The sequence below is a fragment of the Eulemur rufifrons genome, chromosome 8 (assembly GCF_041146395.1).
Source record: "Eulemur rufifrons isolate Redbay chromosome 8, OSU_ERuf_1, whole genome shotgun sequence".
NCBI classification, from domain to species: Eukaryota; Metazoa; Chordata; class Mammalia; order Primates; family Lemuridae; genus Eulemur; species Eulemur rufifrons.
Genome location: NC_090990.1, coordinates 81370446 through 81395857, shown reverse-complemented (window position 1 = coordinate 81395857; position 25412 = coordinate 81370446). Strand labels below are relative to the sequence as shown.

The 25412-nt window shown below is 35.7% G+C and overlaps 1 protein-coding gene across 2 annotated transcripts in view; it reads left to right on the top strand.

Annotated features, from left to right (window-relative positions):
• The window catches only part of NME7 (NME/NM23 family member 7), a 196312-nt gene that overhangs the window by 303 nt on the left and 170597 nt on the right, over positions 1 to 25412 (top strand). The window lies entirely within an intron of this gene.

The following is a 25412-nucleotide window of genomic DNA, read 5'->3' as shown; positions in this document are numbered from 1 at the left end:
TAGGGCTAAGACATCAAGTCTAATAACCTAAGGTGATACATTATTTCGAACATTTTATATGTTTTCATTGTTCATCATTGCATTTTTCAAGCTCGCAGCTTCACGCTAACGCACTTCAGTAAGAGTATGGGATGGTGTGTATGTGACTCAACACTGATTCAAGTCTTCCTAGATCTTGGAGTCTTTGCTCTCCTAAGTGGCAAAGCACGGTCCTACGCCCCGTATAAGGGCCTTTTGATAAGAGGTGTATGTTGGATCAGTTCTCTTCAAGACAGTTGATTACCTTCTAGGTCCATGGTTTTTTTTTTTTTTTTTTTTAAATAGGACTGTCCCTCAGGATCACTTGGAGAGCATCTGGAATTGACTTGCTTGAGTTTCAGCCCCAGAAATTCTAAATGAATAGGAATGGCGCTTGGTATTTGCATTTTTAAATAGGCTGACAGGTGATTTTAATTTACCCACGTGTTTGAGGATTCTAGTTAATTCACTTAATTACCATATCTTTTAAGCACTTATGGACAACAGGTTGGAAGATGACAAGATTACTGTCCTCAGTGGGTATTGGCATGAATTTAGCAACAGAGCCCTCCTCACTATGCTTGTTTCTCTATTACTACTCAGCAGTCCTTTTTGTTACCCTATCTTCCCCTGCCCATTTCCTGCAGAGACCTTTTCAAACCTTCACTTTACAAACCCTGTCCCTTCCCGTCCTTTCTCCTTTCTAAGTAGATGATGGAGTCTTAACAGACAATTTTTTCAACTTCATGCCCCAACCTACACATTGATCTATATTTTTACCCATCCTTTAGTCTTGTATTTCTAGTTTACAGTTATTGTCCAATCTTCCCATTTATCTACCAGCAAACTGTTTGAAAGCATAGTATTTGTGCTTATATCAAACAGACAAAAGTCTGTTGTCTGGCTTCCTTTCTAATGGCTTCAATGAAGTTGCTCTTGGTAAGTTTCTAATGGCCTTTTAAGTTCCAAATCCAGTAATTACTTCTCAAAATTTATTATACTTAGCCTCACTGTGACAACTGAGGTTCATGGTCATTGATTCCCTTTCTTTTTCACTGGCTTTGCCTGCTTTTTGAATGCCATTCTCTGTGATTCACTCCTTAATTTCTTTCATTTGTTAGCCTATACATTTTCAATGGGCGATTTTGTCCACACACATGGATTCTACTAATACCTCTGATTTCACTCCAAAATTTCAATTTTCATCTCAACCTGCTGAAGCCTGATCCAAGTTGCTTCCTGGACATTTATACCTGGGTACCTCAAAGGCCCCTCAAACTCAGTATGACCAAAACTGAACTTGCTATCTTTCTTCCTGGTTTCTCCTATTTTCATCAAGTTAATTAATGATACCACTATATTATAACCTAAACTAGGAATCAGAGTTACCCTACATCCCTCCCCTCCATGTCTCCCATATTCAAGTGGTCACTAGATCCTATTGTAGTTTAGTATCTTCTCATTACTTGCCTAGACTATTGTAATAGTGTCTTTTATTGTCTGGTCTGGCAATTGTTCCATTCATTATTTTCTCTGCCACAAGAAGGAATTTTGAAAAACCTAATCTGTTGATGTTAATTGACTCTTTAAAACTCTAGACTCTCCATTCCCTACATTAAAGTGTCTAGAATGGCATACAAGGCCACCCATGAAATAGCACTTATGATCTAGCTTCACTCTTGCCTTTCTCTTTCCTAGACTCCTTTTATCCTCTTGCCTTTTAGCTACTTGCCTTTCATCGAACATATGAAAAACTCCAAACAAGTAGTATGCCTCTTCTTTCTACTTGGCACATGCTGTTCCTTGTACATGGAATACCCTCTTGTTTTCTAGCCAAACTCTTATTGATCCTTCCAGACCCAGCTTAGGTGTCTTTTCTTCTGTTGATGCCTTCCTTCCCTACTAGGGTTGACTCTTTATTCTTTTTTGTCACCATTTTATGTACGCATCTCTCTTATTATACTTGCCACATTCAGTTGAAATTATTTATAAATTTGTTGCTGTTGGTAAACTGTGAACTGTTAGAGGAATGGATGTTTATATTGTTCACTGCTATTGCTTAGATCATTGTTTGCTGAATGGAGAAAAAAAAAGAATGTGGTAAATGGTCTTAGAGAATACAAAGTAGTTGGGGACGTTGGAGGATTGAGTCCTCAGTCCTCAGAGTCAGAAAAGCTGTTGTGGAGCAAATACAATAAAATTTCAAGAGTTAGAGTTCAGTGACCTGTGCAATGGCATAGGGAGCTGGAAAGTGATATTTGCTAAATATTGGCGCGCGCGTGTGTGTGTGTGTGTGTGCACACGCGCACACGTATGCATGCACCTACCTGCTTTACATTTTGTTATTTGGACTTGCCCAGCAATGGTAAGAGCAGTGAACTCCTGCCCCCTGCCTCTGTGGCTGGGATTGTTGCAGGTGGTGGCTCTTTTAAATTAGGTGGTCAATGGAGGCCCCTCTGAGGAAGAAACTTTTGTATTAAAACCTGAATGATACAAAGTGCAGTGATCTGGAGGAAGCGCTCCAGGCAGCACTAACAAGATCACAGGCTCTGAGGCAGAGAAGAGCTTGGCATATTTTGGGAACTTATGGTTCAATATAATAAAGAAAAAAAATAGAAACTGGGTAATAGGGTGGTGCAGGAGAGGCCACAGTTGGGGGAATGTGGTAAAGAATAGCATGAGATGCAGTTAGAGAGGTAGGCAGAGACCAGACCACATGTATATATAGAGCAGTGTTTCTCACACTGTAGGTTGTGGCACATTACTAGGTCATGAAATTAGTTTGTGGTATGTAGCCAGCATGAGAAAAGAAGACATAAAATAGCAACTTAACATATTTGTTGCATGTAATAAGGGTAACTTTCATGAACTTTTTTGTTTTAAATTGTATATGTATTGTGTGTATCCTGGGTTCTCTTGTAAAATAGGTTTATCACTGTGAGTCATGATCTACAAAGTTTAAGATATAGTGTACTTTGAAAATATATACTTTCAAAGGCAAAATAGTTGATATATCAAGCAAGGCACGCAGATTGTTTAATTCTTCTTTTGACCTAGTGACAATGTTCTTATTGTGTGGCAGAAAAAGCTTTGAATTTAACAAAAGCCTGAAATTGGCTAGAGTAAAATTTTCAAGTTTCTTTCTGCATCCAGATCTCTCTCCGACATCATTTGCTGTAAATCCTTTATGAGAAAGAGTGGGCCTTTTAGCAAAAGAGAGAAATAGATGCTGCTTCTTTGTGTCCAGTGTAGCCACTGGCGGATATATTGTAGCAAAGGATGATGTCCTCTCTGTAAGCAGCTGAGGATGGAGGTGGTTCTGCTCGAGTAGCTTCCCGACCACTGCAGTTTGTTTGATCAGCTTCTGTCTGCATCTAGTTTGTTACAGTTGTGGCTTTCAGCATCAGCTTTAAGTTCTGGTCACAAATTCTAGAACCATCTTTATTGTGAAACAGAGATAAGCAACTGTAGTTTACAATGTCTCTCACATATGTTGCTTAAAATAAAGAATATCCTGGAGTCATCAATTTATTTACTTTCATGTATAAAGAGAATAGAAAAGTTAATTCTAAGACTCATTTGACTAGCAGAGATAAGAATGTTATGTGTCTTCTAACATATAGCATTTATTCCACTATTGTTACCCTAGATGACCTGTTAGTATAAAAAGACTTTAAAGATTATCAGCTGTGTTCCATAAGAATTATCTAAACCTTCAAAGTACCAATGCCTCAAAGTTGTTTTAACAGAGCCTTCAAAGACAGTTTAATGATTACTAAAGAACAAGATTTTATTCCCTGAAGTAGTTTTTCAGTTTCCTACTTTATTTATAAAGTTTGTTCTAATTTTATAGCTAACTTATAAAGTTTCTTTAGCATCTGCTTTTTATTCATCCAGAATTCCTTTTGTTACTTGAACTGCTAACTTGGAAGTATTTCAGTTCTAAAGTTCTACAGGATTTCATTTACTTACATTGAATCAGAAAGTATAAAGCTTAAATTAGAAATCTGAAACTTAAAAATCTGTTTTTCCTATATATTTTATTAAAATGCAGTTTAGAGCCTGTTACATGCTTCTTTAATAAAAGGAAATGGTAGTGTTTGCAAAACTAAATAGGAAATGATTAATATAATACCCTAATTTTTCTTACATGTAGCTTTTTGTTTCTTTCCCTTTTCTGCCTTTTTATCCCCCACACTTTCTTTCTTATTCACCAATTATTTATTCAAAAAAGTATTTATTGAATGCTTTCTGTATGCTAGGCACTGTTGGGTATACATTGATTAATAAGATAGCACACGGTGGCTCCCACCTCATGGAATTTATAGAGCAAAACAGATATTGGGAAAAAAATGACAAGTTTAAGTTGGGTTACAAAAGAAAAAGTACAGGTTGAGGTGGAAATTAATAAAATGAGTGATCTGACCTAACCTTGGGTGGTTAGGGAAAGCCTTCTTGATGATATAACTTTTTAATTCATTTTTTCCTTAGTTTGGGAGAAAAACAATATATGTAAATAAATAATAAATGAGGTCACCTTGTATGGTGATAAGCACTATGAGGAAAACATAAGTAATGCAATAGTGGATGGCTCCAAGAACAAGTAGCCTTGGATAAGACAATCAGGAAAGGTCCTCCACAGGCTGGCTTTAGCTCAGCGGTTCCTTCTATAGGAAGACAGGAAGAGTCCTCACAAGGAGGACGTGACTTTTAAGCTGAGATCTTAATGATAAAAAGAAGCTTGCCAGGTGTCGATCTGAGAGAAGAGCATTCCTGGCAGAGATGATAGGGAGTGCAGTGCAGAGGTGCTTTGGAGGAATAGGAAGGAGCCAGGGTGGCTGGGGCCTAAGGAATGAGAGAACTAGAGGGGAAGAGATCTGAGAGGCAGGCAGGATCCAGGAATACTGAGGCCTACGGAACTTGGGAAGGATTTTATTCTAAATGCAATGGGATAATGCATCGCATACATTTTACCTATTCCCTCAAAATAGTTTATTTTCCTTGGATCTGCCTTATTTAAACTTTAGCCATATTAGTTTGGTCTATTGGTGCCTATTTTCTTTTCATCCTATCTGTAACATTTAATGGTCTTAAAAACTTTGAAAAAATATTTTTCTGTCTTTTATGTCTCTGCTCTTGTCTTTGAAGATCAGAGACTCCTAATTTATCACCTTATAATTACCATTTCATAATTTATTTGCCCTTTTCTGGACTTTTTCTGTTTCCATAATATCTCCTCTAAAGTGTGGCAAGCAGAGCTGCATATTCCAAGTGGGTGTGCTTTATAGTTTTCTACATGGATATTATTTTTTCTGCAGTGATTTTCTCCTAGTACCTTTCTTGATGGTACTATAGCATATGATTGAAGGATCTTATTCTCTAGAAATATCTCCAGCATTTCAATGAACCTCATATTCACTTTTCTGCAAAAACTGTCTAAACTACTTCACTTCCAAAAGCTGTTGATATTTTAAGACTTTCTGTTAATTAGATGTGAGAAATTGTAGCTATTAAAATGTACTGCTCATTTCACGTTTATTTTCTGGTACTAGACACTTTGCCTAATTAAGTTGCTATTGTTATCTCTTCTTTATCTCTTCTGACTCATCTTGTGTGAGTCATATTTCTTCATATTTCTTTATTCTTCCAAATGTATTTTCATATGCATGCATAATGGCTCTAAGACTCTCTGCTACATGTAAATTTAAGTTTTATCTCTTGTTTTCCAGAGCTCCAAAATACACAAGTTAAATATATATGCAATAAATGTTTTTATATATATTTATAAGTATATTTTACGTACTGTGTTGTAGAAAGATAGGAACCGTAGTCATTTTTGGAGATTAGAAAATATAGAAGTGAAAACAATAAAATTAATCTAAAATATCACCACCTGTATAATATCACTATTAATATTTTAGTATATCCTAGTCACCTATACACTCATATACATATACATACATATATATATCTTTTAAAATGTGTTCATACTGTATTCATTGTTTACAAATCTATTTTTTCCCACTTAGTATATCTTGTACATTTTTCCAGATCAGTTTTAAGAACTACAGTCAGCCATTTGTATCCACGGGTTCCACATTCACAGATTCAACCAACTGGAGATTGACAATATTTGAAAAAATAAAAATTCAATGCAACAATAAAAAAAACAAATAAAAATATAGTATAGCAACTATTTACATAGCATTTACATTGTATTAGGTATTATAAGTAATCTAGAGATGATTTAAAGTACACTGGAGGATGTATTAATACACAGATTATATGCAAATGCTGTGCCATTTTATATAAAGGGCTCTAGTATCCATGGATTTTAGTATCTCTGAGGGTCCTGGAACCAATTCCCATGGATACAGAAAGACGACTGTATATTTTATTCCTTCATTTACTCTGATTTAACTACTTCATTTATTGTTCTGTTAACACCATAATTAACATTTTTGCAGACATTTGTAATTATTTCCTTAGAATAAATTAGAAAGGGAATAAGTAGGTGAGAGGCTATGCATGTTTTTAAGGCTTTTGATATACATTGCCAAATTACCCAGAAAATCGTTACCAATTAATGCTCTGCTAGCAGTGTGCCATGATGTCTGTTGCTTCTAAACTCTAACCTAGTATTTCTATATATTACCTACATACGCCTAACAATAGATTTGAAATTTTAATAAAATTTTCTCCTGCTTTGCCCAGAATATTGAGAGAGAAGGAGTATAAATTACTGTATTTTCTGTAGATGAAAGACACTATTATACTTACCTACAGTATTTCTCTGTAATTATTGTTTATATCTCTCATAGATTGTTAAAATTCAAAAGTTATTGTCTGTGTGTAATGAAGAAGATAAAATTGGCCTTTCCTTAACTATTAAATATTTACAGATTATCCAGGCCTTGCTTATCTACCTGTTTTGAAGAAGCAGCCTGTTATAGTACAAAGGAACTGGTGTAGAGCTAGAAATCTTAAATTTTCAATGTTTATTCCAGCCCTGGCACAAGTACTTATAAGCTGTGTTTTATATAATCTTTCTGGGCAATTATTTTCTCTTCCACAAAATCAAAATAATACTTTCTGTTCAGATTACCTATCCATTGTTTTCATCAAGATCAACTAAGGTAAAATATATATATGAAAGTAATTTATAAACTGTTATGTACTATACCTACGAAATGTATTATTTTCCTATTAACCAAATTGTTGCCTAATTAGAAGATAGTTTGAGAAAATGAAAGGACATTAAAATCTCTAACTTTGGAAATATCTGAGTTTAATGGTGTTATCTAATTTTATCGATATTGAAAAATTTACTTTTATATATTAAATTCCTTCTTCCTCAATTTCTCTTACAGATTTATTTTCCTAATGGAAACAATAAAAGGTTAGGGAAAAGGGAGGGAAGGATAGGAAACGGCAGGAATAGGTCTTGAGACCAATTTCAATAACGCTTCATACTTTTTGGGGGTAGAAGCAGCTGAACATGTGATATGTATTTAGCAGGTATTAGATCTGTTATCTATGAATTTCTCCTCAGCTTAAATGGATTATCTGGGAACATTTACTTTTATTGCTGGTTGTGTGCGATTTTATTATTCAGTAACTGGTAAAAATACAATGAGGCCATTCAGACCCAGTCTGTTTCTTGCTATTATATATGGGTTCAGAAATACGGCTTTGGAAAAACTGAAAATCCTTCCTTCTAGTGGCCAGTACAGTTCTATCATTTATGTTAAACCATCTTGCTTTTTAAGTAGCTTATTGAATTTTACTGCATGTACCCAAATCTATAAAAGGTGAATATTTGTATATCTTAGGTATCTGAATATTTTTCATAGTTAAAAATTTTTAATTTTTATAACCAAAGGGATAATGGCTTCTATAGTTATATGATCACTTTTTCTAGCATTTCCAATTAAAAGTAATGGCCTTCTGATTTTCTTGTCTCCTGATCCGATACCTTTCACACATAGTTGAGGCATGCATCATTACAACACTTTTAAAATCAAACTTGAAATACTAAGCATTTAAAGTTGGACATTGGGCGTAGCCTCTTGAACTCATCTTTCTGCCCTATGATTGTGTTCTTGCAACATGACATCTATCAGAGATACAAAGATGAATAAGACTAGATCTTTCTCTTAAGGAGCTCTGATCTTTCTCTTAAGGAGCCTAGTGCCCTGTACAATTAAGTGCTTAAGAGATGATTTCCCCCCTTTCTTTTAAGCATTTTTTTCATTGACTCAGATGTCCCTTTGGGTGAGTTTTGAGTGGGCACAAGATACACAAATGTGGTGACTATTGGGAATTCCTTGAGGTGTTCTTATTAACATAATTTTTAAGCAAATTCTTTTTGGTTTAGCCTTTCAAGATGTACATTTTAAAAGTTTATTTATTTTTTTTTCAGATTTACATATACTTTAGCCACATTTGCTGTTCCATTTGCCTGAAATACTCCCTCACTTTTTCCAGGCCTGTGTTCAAATGACACCTCATCAGAGAGAACTTCCTTGTCTACCCTTCTAAAGTAGCACCTCCAGTTGTTCTTTGTTCCCTTACCTTCTTTGCCTTCTTCTTTTTTCATTTTAGCACCTAAAAAACACATTGCAAAGCTGCAATTTTAATGATAGTGCCTGACATTTGGATAGCATTTTCCACTTTTTAAAGCTTAACTAATTCATAGTGTCTTTTGGAGGTAGGTATTGTACGTATAGAGTTGGGAGATCAATATCAGAGTAGGGAGCAGAAAGGTGCAAGCATCCAAGGAAGAAAGATAATGTTCTGAAAAGATAGTTGAAAAGAAAAGGAGTTAACTTTCCACTGTATTTTCTAGTTACTTGGTAGAAACCAGAGTAGACAACTATTTTTGATCAAGTGTATTCACCACCAGGGAAAAGTCTAGAATTCTAGGTAAAAAACAGGAGTCTTGTTACCTGACAGAAAGCTCTAGTTTCATTCACTCAACAGTTATTTTTAAGTTCCTGTTGTGTGCCAGGCACTGTTCTAGGCAATGAATGACAAAGTCCCACTCTATGGAGCTAAAATTCTGGGGAGACACACAATAAACAAATAGACATATAATGCAATGTCATGTGTTGGTAAGTGTTATGAAAAAAAATCAACAAGTTATGGGGGACAGAGAGTGAAGAAAGTAGAAGGGAGTTGGTGTTTAGTTGGCTGGTCAGGGAAGCCTCTTTACATTGCTGACCCGTGAGCAGAGACCTGAATGCAGTGATGCTGTGGAGAGCCCCGGGAATCCTAGCAGGAGAGTGGTCTTGACAGAGGCAATAGTAAGGGCACAGATCCTGCGGTGGGAGCCTGCTTGGTTTGTCTGGGAATCAGCAAGAAGGCCAGTGTGACTGGAGCAGAGAAGGTGAAGGGGAGAGGTGGCAGGAGATGAGATCAAGAGATGGCCTGAGGCCGGGTCATAGAAGCCTTTTGTGGCATGAAATCAGAAAGTCTTAGAGCTAGAAGAGACTGGATTTTTTGTTAAGATCAGCGATTCTAAATACGAGGTTGTGACTTATTAGTGGATTGTGAACTCTGACTTCTGAATAGCAAACAGCCTTTAAAAAAACAGTATAAAATATCAGTGCATCATACGTAACAAGGATAAGAATTATTTCAGAGAACTTTTTTGTTTTTCAGTTGTAGGGCATGTGTGGATGTGTGTGTGTGTATTGGTTCTAATCAAAACTTTTGTTCTTGCTATAGGTTCTGGTAAAGAAAAAAATAGAGAGAAATAAAATGTTTGTGAACTACTGATCTAGTCTTACCCCTACATTTTATAGATAAGGAAACTAAGTTGGGGCATACTCAAAGGTCTGTATATCTTCTACCTCATTGTGGTAATTGTGCTAGCACACTGTACTCCCATCTAGATGTGGCATGCACTTCTGTATGTGCATATGACTGATTCCATACTGAATTATTAATAGTTCTAAATTCTAAATGAAGGAAAGGAATTAAAAACTTTAGTTAATACCCTATCAATAAGTGCCTACTTCAGTTCTATTTTGTGCACCTCTTCTATGCTGTTTGTCTTGTTAATATTTTCCTTTTCTTTCTCTCTTTTCTGAAATATCTTTCCATTTCTTCAGGAAAGAAAGATATCCAAAGTGAAGAGATAAATAGAGAGAGAAAGAAATCTAGAACCAATAGAGAGGGAGAGGGACAGACATCCAAAATCCAGGAGAGAAAAGAGAGAAATATCCAAGGCCAAGAAGCAGCAGCAGAGGCATCTGTGCCCCTACCTGTCATTCCTGCCCTCTCTAGGATCCCCGCTGCCCTTCCAAAAGGCTCTGCTCTCCTGAGAAGGCAGTGCTAGTAGAGAATGAGTCCATCTACTTTCAAAGGGCAGGCATTGGGAATTTACCTTTGTATCCTGCATTCTGGCTTTCACAGTGAGGACTCAATAATGTACCGAGGAAGGAGAGTGAGCTCTTTCTTATTCTCCTTTATAATCCCAGGCTGGCACATGGAGGCTCTCAGTAATAGTTTGCCTAAAATACTGTCCTAATTATTAGACAGAGCTTTTGAGAAACTGTTCCTATGTGATACAGCTAAATTCTTACTAATACAAACAAAAAATCTATAACCTTAAGAACAAGATTAAGCTCAAAAGAGATGTAATTTTAGAGAATTTGTAAGCAGCTTGATGAAATTAATCCAAGGGTAAAAAGATTCTTTTACATACAAACAACATGCATATGCTACATACATATACACATACACACTCCTGATTAGAATCTTTTTTTAATGTCAGAAGGAAGATATTCTTGAAATAGTTTAATAGCATGTAAAAAAATTATTGATGGCTGGGCATGGTGGCTCACTTCTATAATCTGAGCACTTTGGGAGTCCAAGGCCAAAGGATTACTTGAGGCCAGGAGATTGAGACCAACCTGGACAAAATAGTAAGACCTGGTCTCTACCAAAAAAAAAAAAAAAAAAAAAAAAAAAAAAAAAAAAAAAAAATCGTTGTTTTTAATTGTTTAAAATCCTGTCGTGTAATTTATTAGAGGTTAGAAAGCAAATAAAGAGAATTTATCAAATGTCACTCATTTTCCATAAGTGTGACTTTGAATCTGGTAAATTTCATCAGTGGTTAAAATAAAAGCTCTACACTTACTTGAGGCTGACTGGTGAAAGGATCAAAAAAAATATAGGTCCTTTTTATGCAAGGGATTTGAAAGAAATGAAAACATTGCTGTGGCACATGCTGCCTTTTCATTAAAACATTTCCTAAAGTCCTGATGACTGGAGCGGATATGTTAAAAACAAAAAAGAAACTTATTAACTTAGAAATCAGAATGGGAAACTTACTTTTCTTAATAGTTACTATCATTTATTGAATGTCTGCTATGTATTAAGTTCTTTTCATATAAGGAAACAGTCTCAGTTTTTAAAAACACCCAAGGTTATACAGCTAGATTTGAACTTGTTTAGTCTAGAAGCCTTTGCTCTTTTTAGCCTACCACAACTGCGGTCAAGATGTTTACAATTTTTAAATTTTATAGGAGTAACTCTCTTCTGCTTTTATATATCTATAGAGAGAAATGAAGAACTTTAAAAACTTTTTTGAAAAGCCTCAATTTTTAGAGGATATGAGTGATAAATTTTTTTTAAAAGTCATAATTCATATTTCAATACTTGATTAGAGCCTCTACAAAATTATTATGATTTAATGTATGATTACATGGCTAAAATTGAGAGGTATTTGTATAAAATGGCTGTGTGGCCTGGATATGTTATAATCCACATTGAACATTAGGTGGCACTCCTCCATCGTTGGACACATTCTTTCAGGAAAAGATAACCTTTATGAATTTTATTAGTTGCTTATTAATTTTAACCATATTGATGTGTCATTTGAATGCCATTCATCTAGAAATCACAGAAGTGCACAGTATCACAGATTATTTCTCATAGAGTTAAAAAACATACATTTTTCCTTTCGTAAGTTAGAAAATGGTACCTAAATGATGAAAGGAATAGCCTTCTTTGGGATTAAACTTGAAAATGGTCTTTTTGGAATCTTTTGCTTCCCCAAAATATCCTCTCACTTATTAAAAAAACCCAAAACAGTAAACTACAAAATAAAAATAATGTATAAATTACATGAGCTAATGTAGACAAATGCATTCAAAAGGGTAAAAAGGATTATCCTAATATGTACCTCTTCAGATAGACTGTCTGATGATCAGTACTTCTAATGCTTGCTGATGTCAAGGTTTTTAGCACTTTTATAGAGGTACAGTTAAGCTTACAGCGACTTGAATCTGTTTCATTTTACTATGAACACAGTATTTTCTTCAATGACTAATATTAAAAAATACTCATTCCTTTTCTCATGAGGATAATACTAGCAGAATCAGTAGCCAACCGTAGCTAATGCCAAATAGTAATAATTTGCCATCCATGTAAATCTACATGTATATTTAGCATCTGCAACATGTGGTATATGAAATAGAGGAAAAAATAGAACTAGTTGGGTTTGCGTAGAGCCTACGCTTCTGTATCTCCTCAACTAGGGCCACTACATACTACATACAGGGCACTGCACAACTGTAAGTGAATTGCAGATGCTTATTTATTACATATTTTTCTAATAGATGTCAGTAAAATGTTCTGAAGAAGGCACAGCTTTTTCTGTTTGCCCAAAAATACTAGATAGACTAAAGAACAGTCTTCTCAAATTTCTTAGCAATGACACTGGTTATCTATGCCATGGGCTCTTTTCCTGGAGGGAAAAAAGAATAGGAGAAGAGGAGCTAAGAAGGGAGAAGGTGATATAAAAGGAACATTCCAGGATGTATCTTAATTACTAAAATTGTAAGGGTGGGTTTAGGGCCTTCACAATGGAGCAAGGATGCCCTCCCACTGTATCTTCTCCTCATACGCCACCTTTAAGTCCTACTGGTTCTTTGTTCCTTGAACTCATAAGGCTCCATTTTTCCCCCAAAGCTTTATACTTTTTATCTCTTGGGAATATTTTCTGCATGATTGGCTTCTACTCATTCTGGTTTTCACTTCTTCTCACAGAGAGCTTAACTGTCCATTCTAGTTGAAGGAGGACTCCCTAAATCATTGCCCCTAGTAACACATTTACTTATTTATTCTATTGTCTTTATAACACTTATTATTATAAGAATTGTGGTTTTTTTTTTTTTTTTTTACATTCTATGAGGAGAGACAGAAAATTAGTAAGTAAGCTCCATGTCAACCAGGCCTTGTCTGTCTTGAGTATCTCCAGTGTCTGATGCAGTGCTTGACAAAGAGAAGGCATGCTGTATTTGTTGAATGAATGAAGGAATGAATAAATTCACCTTTTCAGGCATGACTAACATTTCAATTGATGACATCCAGTAGATAAATTTTGCTTTTTAAATTTATTCGTTCAACAAATATTTAATAACATAGACTATATGCCATGCAAATACCTAGTCCCCTGTGATGCATCCATGACCAAAACAGACAAAATCTCTTCTCTGAAAGGGTTTACATTCTATTGGGGGCAATATACAATAAATAATAAACATGTTAAGCATAATATATATGATATTTGAAGGTATTAAGTGCTATATGGAAAAATTGGTCAAAGTAATAAATGTTGGGAGTGCTGATTGTGGTGGTGAATACATTTTAAAGGGAGGTGACCAGAGTCAGTGTCATAGAGAAGGTGATGATAGTTGAGCAAAGATTTGAGAGTGAGAAAAGATGAGCCATGCAGATGTTGGAGGAAAAGTATTCCAGAAAAAGTATTCTAGGACTGCCAGTGGAATGGCTTCTGGGTAGGAGCATGCCATGTGTTCAAGAAATATTGTGGCTAGGACAAAGTAAGCAAGAATGACAATTGTGGGAGATGAGGTCAGACAGATAATTGGAGGCCAGATCTTGTAGGGCTTTGTGCACCCTTGAAAGGGAGTTCAGGTTTCTCTCATAGAAATAAGAAGTCTGAGTCTACAAATTTTAAGCAGAGGAATGAGGTGATTCAGTTTACATTTTTACAGAATCCCTCTATCTACTTTTTTTGAGAGCAGATGTAGCGGGGCAAGGCTGGAAGTAGAGAGACTAGTTATGAGGCTATGATCTAGGTGAGAAAGCATGGTGCCTTAGAGTGGGATGGTTGCAATGGAGGTGGTAAAGTGGTTAGAGTTTGTATTAATATATATTTTGTAGGTAGAATTAATTGGATTTCCTGATGGATTGGACCTGTGATCTGAAAGAAAAAGTCAAGGATAGACTTAAAAGATGATGTAGGATTTTGTCCTGAGCTATGGTAAAGGTGGAGTGCTGTTAATGGAGATACAGAAGACTGGTGAAGGAGCTGATTTGGCAAAGCAGCTGATATCAGGAGTTCAGTTTTGGGCCTGTTAAATTAGAGATGTCTGTTTGATATCTAAGAGGCCGTTGGATATACGATCCTGAAATTTAGAAGGAGAGGTCTGTCCTGAGAGCTGTTAGTATATAGATTTTATTTAAAGCCATGAGTCTAGATAAGATGATCAAGAGAATGAGTGTAGCTAGAGATTAGAGGTCCAAAGATAAAGTTGTAAGATACTCTGACATTAAAAAATCAAGGAGAAATGCCTGTACTGGAAAAGAAGAGAAATTTAGTATGAGTAACTTAAACTTCTACCTTAAGAAACCAGAAAAAATGAAAAATAAGAACAAACTAAACCTAAAGGAAGCAGAAGGAAGGAAATAAGGATTAGAGTGGAAACCAGTAAAATAGAAAACTGGGAAAATTAATGAACCCAAAAATCTGTTCTTTGAAATGATTAACATAGTCAACATTTTGGTTAAACTGACCAAGAAAAAAAGACTGAAGACACGAATTACCAACATCAAATATGAAAGAGGGGATATGTCTACTGACCCTATGGAAATTAAAAGGATTATAAGGAAATAAATACTATGAACAACTTTATGCCATTAAATTAGACAACTGAGAAGAAATAGGCAAAGTCTCTGAAAGACATAAATAACTAAAACTGACTCAAGAAGAAATACAAAATCTGAATAGACCTATACTGAGTAAAGCAATTGAATTAGGATTTACAAATCTTTCTACAAAGAAAACTCAGGCCCAGATGACTACCTGATGAATTCTATCAAACATTTAAAGAATAAATAATAGCAATCTTTCTCAAACCTTTCTGGAAAATAGAGGAGAGAATACTTCCCAGTTCATTTAGTGAAGCCAGTATCACCATATACCAAAACCGGGTGAACACATCACAAGAAAAGAAAACTATAGACCAACACCCTCATCAATGTAGATGCAAAAATCCTCAACAAAATAGAAAACTGAATTCAGCAACACAAAAGAATGGATTCTATACCATGACTCAGTGGGATTTATGCCAGGAATGAAAGGTTTAACATCTGAAAATCAATGAATCTAACGTATCATATTAGTGAAATAAAGGGCAAAACATACATGAACATTAGACTCAGAAAAAAAATTTACAAAATCCAATGTCAATCATGATAAAAATTTTCGATAAATTAGGAATAAAAGGGAACTTTTTCAACCTAATGGGATTCATGGAAAGCCTACAGCTTGGCTGGGCGTGGTGGCTCACGCCTGTAATCCTGGCACTCTGGGAGTCCGAGGTGGGTGGATCATTTGAGCTCAGAAGCTTGAGACCAGCCTGAGCAAGAGCGAGACCCTGTCTCTACTAAAAATAGAAAGAAATGATCTGGACATCTAAAAATATATATAGAAAAATTAGCCGGGCATGGTGGCGCATGCCTGTAGTCCCAGCTACTCGGGAGGCTGAGGCAGGAGGATCTCTTGAGCCTAGGAGTTTGAGGTTGCTGTGAGCTAGGCTGACACCATGACGGCACTCTAGTTTGGGCAACAGAGTGAGACTCTGTCTCAAAAAAAAATAAAAAAAATAAAAAAAAAAACCTACAGCTTGCAACATATTTAATGGTGAAAGTGTGAATACTTCTTTCTAAGATCAGGAACAAGGCTAGGATGTCTGCTTTCACCAGTTTTATATAACACTGTAATGGAATTTCTAGTCAGTACAGTCAGGCAAGAAAAAAAAATAAAATACATCTAGATTGGATAGGAAGAAATAAAACAACATGTATTCACAGATGACATGACCATATATGTAGAAAATCCTAAGGAATCCACAAAAAAGCTGTTACAACTAATGTGTTTAGCAAGGTTGCAGAATACAAGATAAGTTGATTTTACAAAAATTAATTGTATTTCTATATATTACAATGAACAATTTTGAAAAAGAAATTAATTTCACAATCACATCAAAAGAATAAAATACTCAGGAATAATTTTAACAAAAGTGTAAGAATTGTACCCTGTAAACTACAAAATATTGCTGAGTAAAATTAAAGAAGCTCTAAATGAGAAATTCCATGTTCATGGATTGGAAGACTCAATATTGTTAAGGTGGCAATTCTCTCTAAATTGATAAATAGACTCAGCACAAGTGCAATCCCTATCAAAATCCCTGTAGGCATTTTTGCAAAAATTGACAAGCTGATCCTAAATTTGATATGGAAATATGAAGGGGCCAATTAGCCAAGACATTTTCAAAAAAAAAGAACAAAACCGGATACTTTCTGGTTTCAAAATTTACTATAAAGATACAGTAATGAAGACTGTGGAAGTAGCATAGGGAGAGACATATAGATCAATAGAACAGAATTGAAAGTCCAGAAATAAACCCTTCATGATAAATTGACTTAAAAAATGCCAACACATTCAATGAGGGAAGAGTAGTCTTTTCAACAAACAGTGCTGGGACAATTAGATGTCTACATATAAAAAGATAAATTTAGACTCTTATCTCACATCATGCATGAAAAATAACTCAAAATGGATCATAGACCTTAATGTAAGAGTGAAAACTATAAAGCTCTGAGAAGAAAGTATCTCTATGACCTTGGGTCAGGCAAAGCCTTTTTAGATATGCCACCAAAAGCACAAGTGACCAAAGGTTCCCATTCTCTCCCCAATGAAAATGGTGTGAAACTGTCAATGATTCCCTGAAGTATCATTCTAAGTCCTAGGTGGACACAGATATTTATACTGAAATGGGATAACTGAACAGTTTATTAAAGAGTCTAATTACAAAGGTGTGGGCAGAGTTAAGAGGACCTAACAGGCCGGGCATGGTGACTCACGCCTGTAATCCTAGCACTCTGGGAGGCCGAGGTGGGTGGATCGCTCAAGGTCAGGAGTTCGAGACCAGCCTGAGCAAGAGCGAGACCTTGTCTCTACTAAAAATAGAAAGAAATTATCTGGCCAACTAAAATATACATAGAAAAAAAAATTAGCCGGGCATGGTGGCACATGCCTATAGTCCCAGCTACTTGGGAGGCTGAGGGCTATGGTAGGATTGCTTAAGCCCAGGAGTTTGAGGTTGCTGTGAGCTAGGCTGACGCCACGGTACTCACTCTAGCCCGGGCAACAAAGCGAGACTCTGTATCAAAAAAAAAAAAAAAAAAAAAAAAGAGGACCTGACAAGGGCTGGTACAGGAAGCAGGAGTAGGGGTGAGCAACACCAGGTAGTCATTACTGTCAGGGTAAAGGGAGGGAGCTACCAGAGAGCAACAGTAATGGAAGGGCTGTCTGACAGGAGTTGTGGTCTTCAGTAGAGGGGAGCAATTTACCAATGCAATCTGGCAGGGAGGAAGCGGAGAGAATAAATATCTCCACCTTGCTGTTCTTCCTTTGATCTTCAGCCACTGTCTTCTACTGGCCGAACCCATGTGAAAGTCCAAGGGTGAGGGAGTCCTTGATGAAGTTAATGCAGTTTGCTGGCCAGGATCAGAACAGGTTGGAGGAGAGCAGAGGGAAGGTCTGCAGGGACAAATGGAAAAGTCTAGCACGTCTATTTCCAAGTCCAGTGGTGCAGTGGCTGTGGAAATAACAAGACTTGGCTTCATGTACTTGTGACCTTGACAACAGTTATTTGGATTGAGAAACTCAAAGATTACATTTATATTGTTACTTTCTGTGTTATCAGATGATTTCTAGCCCAGTAATAGAGTCAATTTTCTAATTGAATATTAAATGAATAGTGTATAATTTTGCTTAAATTTTCTTATGCCACTATAGTAGACTCAGAATTTCTTTTTTGATTCAGATTCATTTCTCTTTTTGGAGTATTGCGGTTCAGTTAATTGCTGACAAGTTTTCCCTGATGTATAACTCTTACCCTGGAGTTACTTAAGACTTTATCAAGTGTATTCTTTTAAGGCGATAGTCAGAGAAGCCATACTTATCCAAGAAAGTAAAAAAAGATGTTCTCTTTCAGAATCTTTCTGGAAATACAAGTATTAATAAATAGATTTATAAATAAATATTAGAGTTTGGGGTTTTTTTTGAATACCAAAGAAGAATGGATTTTTGTCATTTTATTGATATCTATTGCTGTACATGTTTATTTACTCCTTTAGATTTTTATTTTGGTAAGTATTTTTTTTTTTTTTTTATATCTTTTAAGGTCCCAGAACTAGGAAAGTCCCTATGGACTTTCAAAATAAATTAATGATGTAGATTCTATCTTCTGGAATCTCATAATTTGGTTAGAGAGAGTCTTTGTATTGCACAAATCTACAAGATGACAATGCAGTGTTCTACTGTGGGAACATCAGTCTGCCCGTGAAGAGACAAGGGTCCTTGTTAAAGTATGCTACTTAACAAGTCACATAACTTTTGCCAAGTCGCTTAACTTATCTGAGCTTCTATTTCCTCACTGTTAATGTTCCTTTGATCTCTGAAATTCTGTGAAAATCAAATTCCAAGGACAGAAATATCAGTTGGCTGGGTTTGTTTCTGGGAAGACTTCACAGTAATTGTGCTTTCTTTAAGGTGTCTCTAAAGCAAAGTTCAGCCTTGCTTTTTAGGGAGAAGGTTTCCCTTGATACATTATGTGGCATTGTTTTTTTCACAGGGCAGTGATCTGTACAAGTCAAGAAGAATTTTCACGGATTTATAGGGCCCAAGATGAAAAGGTTTAAAAAGCCCTTTCTTTCCTGAAACTGGATGTATGCCTTTTTGAATGATTCCATTGTATTTGCTCAGTTTCCTGATTTAAACTTCTACTGTGGAAATGTTTTTTTCTGGCGTTTTTCACTCTTTAACAAAATTCAGCAGGAAGTAACTTGAAGTACATTCTTAAGTGTCACAGTTGGGGAAACACTTGAGTTTGTGTTCTGTTTACTGCACCATTGATTTTTAAAAAAATCTTGGAAATATGTGGAATCCTCATGTTGAGCATGTTTCCACAAAAGGGGAAAGACATTTTTGTGTAAACTGTAATTTTTTTAAAAGCTAAAAGTAATTGTAACATTTTTACTTAGTTCTTTTTTTTTTTTTTTCTTTAGAGATGGGGTTGCCTAGGCTGGCCTCAACCTCCTGGGCTCAAGCAATCCTGCCTCAGCCTCCCGAGAAGCTGGGATTATAGGTGTGTGCCACTGTTCCCCGTTGTTTTACTTAATTCATAAAGAATTTAAGTGGAATAGGATAATTAACTAAATTTAATAATTTGCCTACCTTTTCCTCATGTCATTTGTTTGTGAGTCTTTATTAATGAAAAGTGCTAAACTGGAGTTGGCAAATTAGAGTCTTCACACGGAGACTCTTTCTATTTGAGCTCACCTTCTGTCTGCCTTTCCAAGACAGATTTAGGAAGAAGCAATAGCTCTCTGAGAATGACCTGGACAGCCTCAAAACTAGTTATAACCAAACTAAAATAAGGTTAATATTTGACATAATTCAATGAAGGAAAATGCTTGGTCTTTGATAAAAGCCCTGGAGGAAGACTATTTGGTAAAGGATAAGTCCAAAACAAGTTATTGCTTAAAAATCTCGCCTGTGGTCATGGGGAAATATAAACCTTTTGGTTGCTGTATTTTCATTTCTATTGTACTTATCACTACAGCATCTAAGTAAAGCAATAGGAATTGCTATGCTTGTTTGCCTACTATGTCAGGTAATGAATTTTTAATGATCCACTGTATTCACAGAATGTTCAAGGCAAAGTGAAGTTTGTTCTTTTAAACCCGGTTTTCACTTGCCCTTACTGGAAGCAGCTGGCTTGAGGTGGCAGGTTCTCAGATACTGTTGATTTCTATTTTAATGCCAGGAGGCAGAACATATAACTCAGTCTCTAAGCTGAAAATAAAAATAGAATGTCCCTTCCACCCCCATAAATGAGTGCTTAGTTATAATTTTTATACAACCATATTAATATACTACATACATTATAAATCATATACAATAATAGAAACCTTAATAGGTTAGGATAAAAAATAAATAGAAATTGAAATGTTGATATTTCTACCTCCAAGTGGGATCTTATACTTCAGAGACTGTTGGTATAGAAAAAAGTCTTTTTGTCACACTTGGGTTTAAATTCTGGTTCTGGCACTTAATAAGTATGGTTACTTGGCCTCTCAGTGCCTCAGTTTCCTGTCCTGGAGAATAACAACCTCCTGGGGTTGATGTAAGGATTGTGCAATAGTAGTGCAAAGAACTTATTATGGTACCTGGTGCATAATAAGGGCTCAGTAAATGTTAGATGCTATAATGATACCAATAATAAATTAGAGTTGTTATTGTAATTATTATTATGCTTTTTTGGAAGTATTTTCCATTGGGAATGTTTCATGAAATTGCTAGCTTTTATCCATTCTAATACATTTTTTTCATTCCTAAATTATGAGTTCTGTTCTCTTACTCAAATTCTAGTCACGTAGCCCCAAACATCACTATAATAATTAGAAATTGTGCCTTTGCTCAGGCTTAATCATAAGAAGTTCTGCCTTCAAAATCTATAGGCATAAATGTAATATCATTTTTACCCTTGAAAAGATCCTCCATTCTCTCATTTACTTTGGCTTAAAACCTTGAAAACATCTTTGATTGATATCTAGCTTTCATACCCATGTCCCCTCCCTGTCACTGGTTTATTACTACTTACTTAAAAATATCTCTTTTATCCATCATTTCCTTTCATTTTTACTGTCATTCCTTTTAGACCCAAATTAAAACAGCTGGTCTCCTAGTTGGTCTCCCTGTTTCAGACTCTTTCTTCTCCCATCTGTCCATCCATTATACTGGAAAACATTTATTGAGCACCTGCTTTGTCAGATACTTTTTTAGACCCCAGAGAGATGGTCACATTTCTATTAAGATAAATATTATTTAAGTATAAGCTTCATAATCATATTTCTTTACTCAGAATGTTCACTGACTCAGTAATTCATTAGTTTCATTTTGTTTTTAAAATTTAAACATATCTTTTATCAAGCTTTCTATGTCCTTTGTAAGCTCCATCCTCTCACGTTTCAGCAACACCCATGCTTATTCCCAGCTCTTTACTCTCATGGCTTTTGTCATGATAGCCATATAGACTACTCTTCTTAAATGCATATAGTTCTGTACCACACGGCCTCCTCTGAATTATTTTTGTATTGTATTTTTGCTGCTGCTTCTTGAGTATTGGTCATTATTTGTTCATTTGGAATGATTGCAAAGTACCTGAGGATCAGGATCCTGATTTTGACCCCAGCGTATACTCCCGCTGCCACCCAGGACCCAGGGCCAGGTCCAGAAGGGCACTTATTCTATCTCCTTCTGTCTGTACGGACCCTGCTGATGATTATCCCAAATGAAAGGGACCCATACTGTCAGCATATTTTACAGGCTATTTGTTACGTTATTAAAAATAGAAAATCTGATGTTGAATTTTTAGTATTATAGTAGAAAAGTGGCATACCTCCTCTTCCCCTTCCCCATTACTGGTGTTTGTAGAGGTTAAGGAGATAGGTACCCCAGTTGCTATCCCAAAGGGATGGGCCTGTTAGGAGCTTAGAAAGTACTCTGTTTTTTTTTTTTTTTTGCTCATTGATTACACTTATGCTTGTTTGAATGCAAAAAATATATATATGATTTGACTGATGCATATTAAAATAACTTGTAAAAATGTTAATGATAAGCAATGAGCAATCAATTACCTAAATCAGTAGATATGGAAGGTAAAGTTTTTAAGAAGCAGAAGCAAAGTAGTAAAATATATAAATACATAATGAAATTTTTTGTAATCTTGTAACAACAAATAAAATAGGCATGTAAAAAACTTAAATATATTGTGCTAGGTGTTGTATAAACAATTTTCAATAGAAATTAGTTCTTATTGCCATTTGAGAAATTTAGTTACTAAAAAAAAGAAATTAGTTCTTGTATGAGTCTAAGATTGAAGTATTAAACAGATATTGACTGAGTGCCAACTTGTGGAAGGCACTTTGGGGGGAGTAAAGATGAATGATACCCTCATTTTTGTCCTCAGGAATTTACATTATAGTAGAAAGATATGTATGTGAATAACGATAAATATGCTTCCAAAGGGTAAGATAAAGTGCAAAGGGCTTTCAGAGTATTGAAAAATGGCTTTCATCTGGGAGGCTCATGGGTAATTTTATTGAGCAGGTACAATTTTAATTCTGCCTTGGCAAAAAGATACGCAAAGATTTTGAAGGAACTGAGAGGGTTTAGAAGTACTATAAAGAAAAAGATATATGATCCATGTAATTGATTCAGGGCTGGAGCATATTTAAGAGTTTATTTCAGCAACATTCAGAACTAAAGTGTGACCTTTTTTGGGTTTGTTACTGGGAAAACTGAATAGGCCAGTTATTTGCTATCATTTTAGAGTCTTTATCTGCATTCATCTTTACTCATCATCTAGAAGGAGACATTCAGTTCTTCCTAGGATGTGATGATGGGTAAGAACTAGTTCTTTGATTTTTTTTTCCCCTCAAGTAGTAGTATGTACTCTAAGGGCTGTGTTTTTTGTGTGTGTTTGTTTTTAAAAGGTAGTCTTGTGCAGAAGATAGGTGTAAAGACATACATTTTCACATATTTTAAAGATTATTCGTAATTACTTTTAGTAATACCACTACTGCTACTACTACTATTACTTCTCTTTCCCCAACTTGCTCTTCAGCAACTCCTGACCATTTTTAGCAGGCTTCCCATATACTGAGCACAGTGTTAAATAGTTTAACTCATTTAGTCCCAATGGCAAACTTGTAGAGCAACTGAGACTTAGAGAGCTTAAGTAATTCACAAGCAGTCAGACAACTACCCTGGAGCGCAATGGGCATGAGTGGAGCTAAAGCCTGGGTATTTGACCTCTATATAATATTGACTCCAATATACAGGATTATAGCTAGTTAAAAAGCCCACCATTTTCCTAAGTAGGTAGGCTTTTGTTTTGGTAAATCTGTTTGAAATAGATCTTTTGTTCCATAGCTTTTGCTCAGTAAACAAAGGACTCAATAAAAGACATTTTAGTTTGTCTCAAAATTAAATACTTTAAAACTTGGAAGAGTAGAAAAGAGGATGAAAGTAGGACTAGAATAAGATGAACTGTAGAAATGGTTTTATAGTTGCTTAGACCTTAAACATTTCTTTGTATTCAGTAATAAACCAAGTACAGCACAGGTTGTTTTCTGCTGTCCAGTCATTAGGAGAACTAGTATTTGAAAAGTTCAGCCAAGATATCGTAGTTCCTTACAGTCCACACTAAAAAAAATTTTTTAATAGTAATGAGAGTATTTTGTTAAACTTGTATTGATTTGTAGAAGATGACTGAATTGTGACACGTCATAGGAAATGAGGGATGCTGCAAATGTTCACTGTCAATTATTGTGCAAGTGGAAAAATGTAATGAAAAATATGCTAATGAAGCTTTTAGCAAATTTGTTTTTTTTAAAGAAATTCACCAAGGACCTCATTGCTTGATGTAAGAAATAAAAACTTGTAAGTTGTGTGGAGTTATGACTGATAGGTTCAAATAATATATACAAATAAATATTCAAGTAATAGACATTTGAAACTTGATGTGTAGTTATTATACTAGTTCTGTAGAAGTGATGGTTCCTGTTGGATAGAATGTAATTCCTTGTGGGGAGGAAGCTCTGCGGCCAGTGGGGTACGGGAGCAGGTTCTGGGAATTGAAGGAAGAGGCTAGTGGCAGCGGGCAGATGAGATATACTCTTTATTGTTGCGATGATGCAACCGCAGTGAGAAAATGGTGAACACTTACATATGGCTCAGAACAATAGTGGCAACATGCCAAGCAAAAGCGTGATCACATGGGTTTTACATAGGAGGTGACGTCATGGTTACATAGCAGTGCTGACTCATGCCTCGGCAGAAGACACGTGGGCAATCATTTTAGTTTGGCCTAAGAAACCTATTGCCTATACAGATGGATTACCCCTTACACTCCTTAGTCCCAGTGAAGTGTCATATTGGTTCTTTCATTGAACCACGTTTTAGATAAGTGATTTCAGAAACAGTACATCTTTGTTTGCTTCATCTGAGAGAATTTTAAGCAACATGACTCTTTGTTCCACACAGTTCCGACCAAGTAGCACCACAGGCTGTTTCTTTACAACCTGACATATTTAAATGAGAACTTCATGTGCTCATCTGCTCATTGAACTACAGTCATAATTTCCTCTTTCTTTTGAGGCACCGTTTTAGTCTGTTCAGGCTGCTATAAAAAATACCATAACTGAGTAACTTATAAACAACAGAAATTTATTTTTCATGGTTCTGGAGGCTAGGAAGTCCTAGATCAAGGAGCCAGTAAATTCAGTGACTTGTGAGGGCTCATTTCCTTCATCATAAATGGTGCCTTCTCCCTGCATCCTCACATGGCAGAAGGAGCAAGGCAGCTCTCTGGTTAGTGCCTCTTTTATAATGGCGCTAATCTCATTCCAAGTCCCCCAAAGGCTCTACCTCTTAATAGTCACCTCCCAAAGGCCCCCACCCCTTAATCCCGTCACATCGGTGAGTAGGTTTTCCACATAAGAATTTTGGAGAGACACAAGCATTCAGACCATAGCAGGTACCTAGCTACTGTCTAGGCAAGGATGGGTCAGTAGCCCAGGTGAATTCAAATATCCCTAAAAGTGAGTTCTTCCAGCTCTTTGAATATACACTTGTTTCCCCTTGTGGTCTGTCTTTAATTTCACACATTTATTTTAGTGACAGAGATATTGTTGTTTCCAATAGGAAAAGCCATTTTTTTCATGGAGGGATGGTTGGATCTAGGGTGAAGGAGAGATGTAGAGGGAGGAGATGGGTGGTAATGCAGTATTTTTCAAAGGCTCTTATTTGTAGGTCATGAAGTCAGTTTAGTAGATTTCTATTAGTGTTAGTAAAAAGGTAGAATAGACTAGAATAGAAAATGTCTTAGAACACAGCACATAGTAAGGATGCGTATTACTGAAAGAAATTCTTTAGTAATACATTTACATGTATTTGTGCATTGGGTCATGATATGAGGTTATTTCTGTAATAGAAGTTTGAAGCC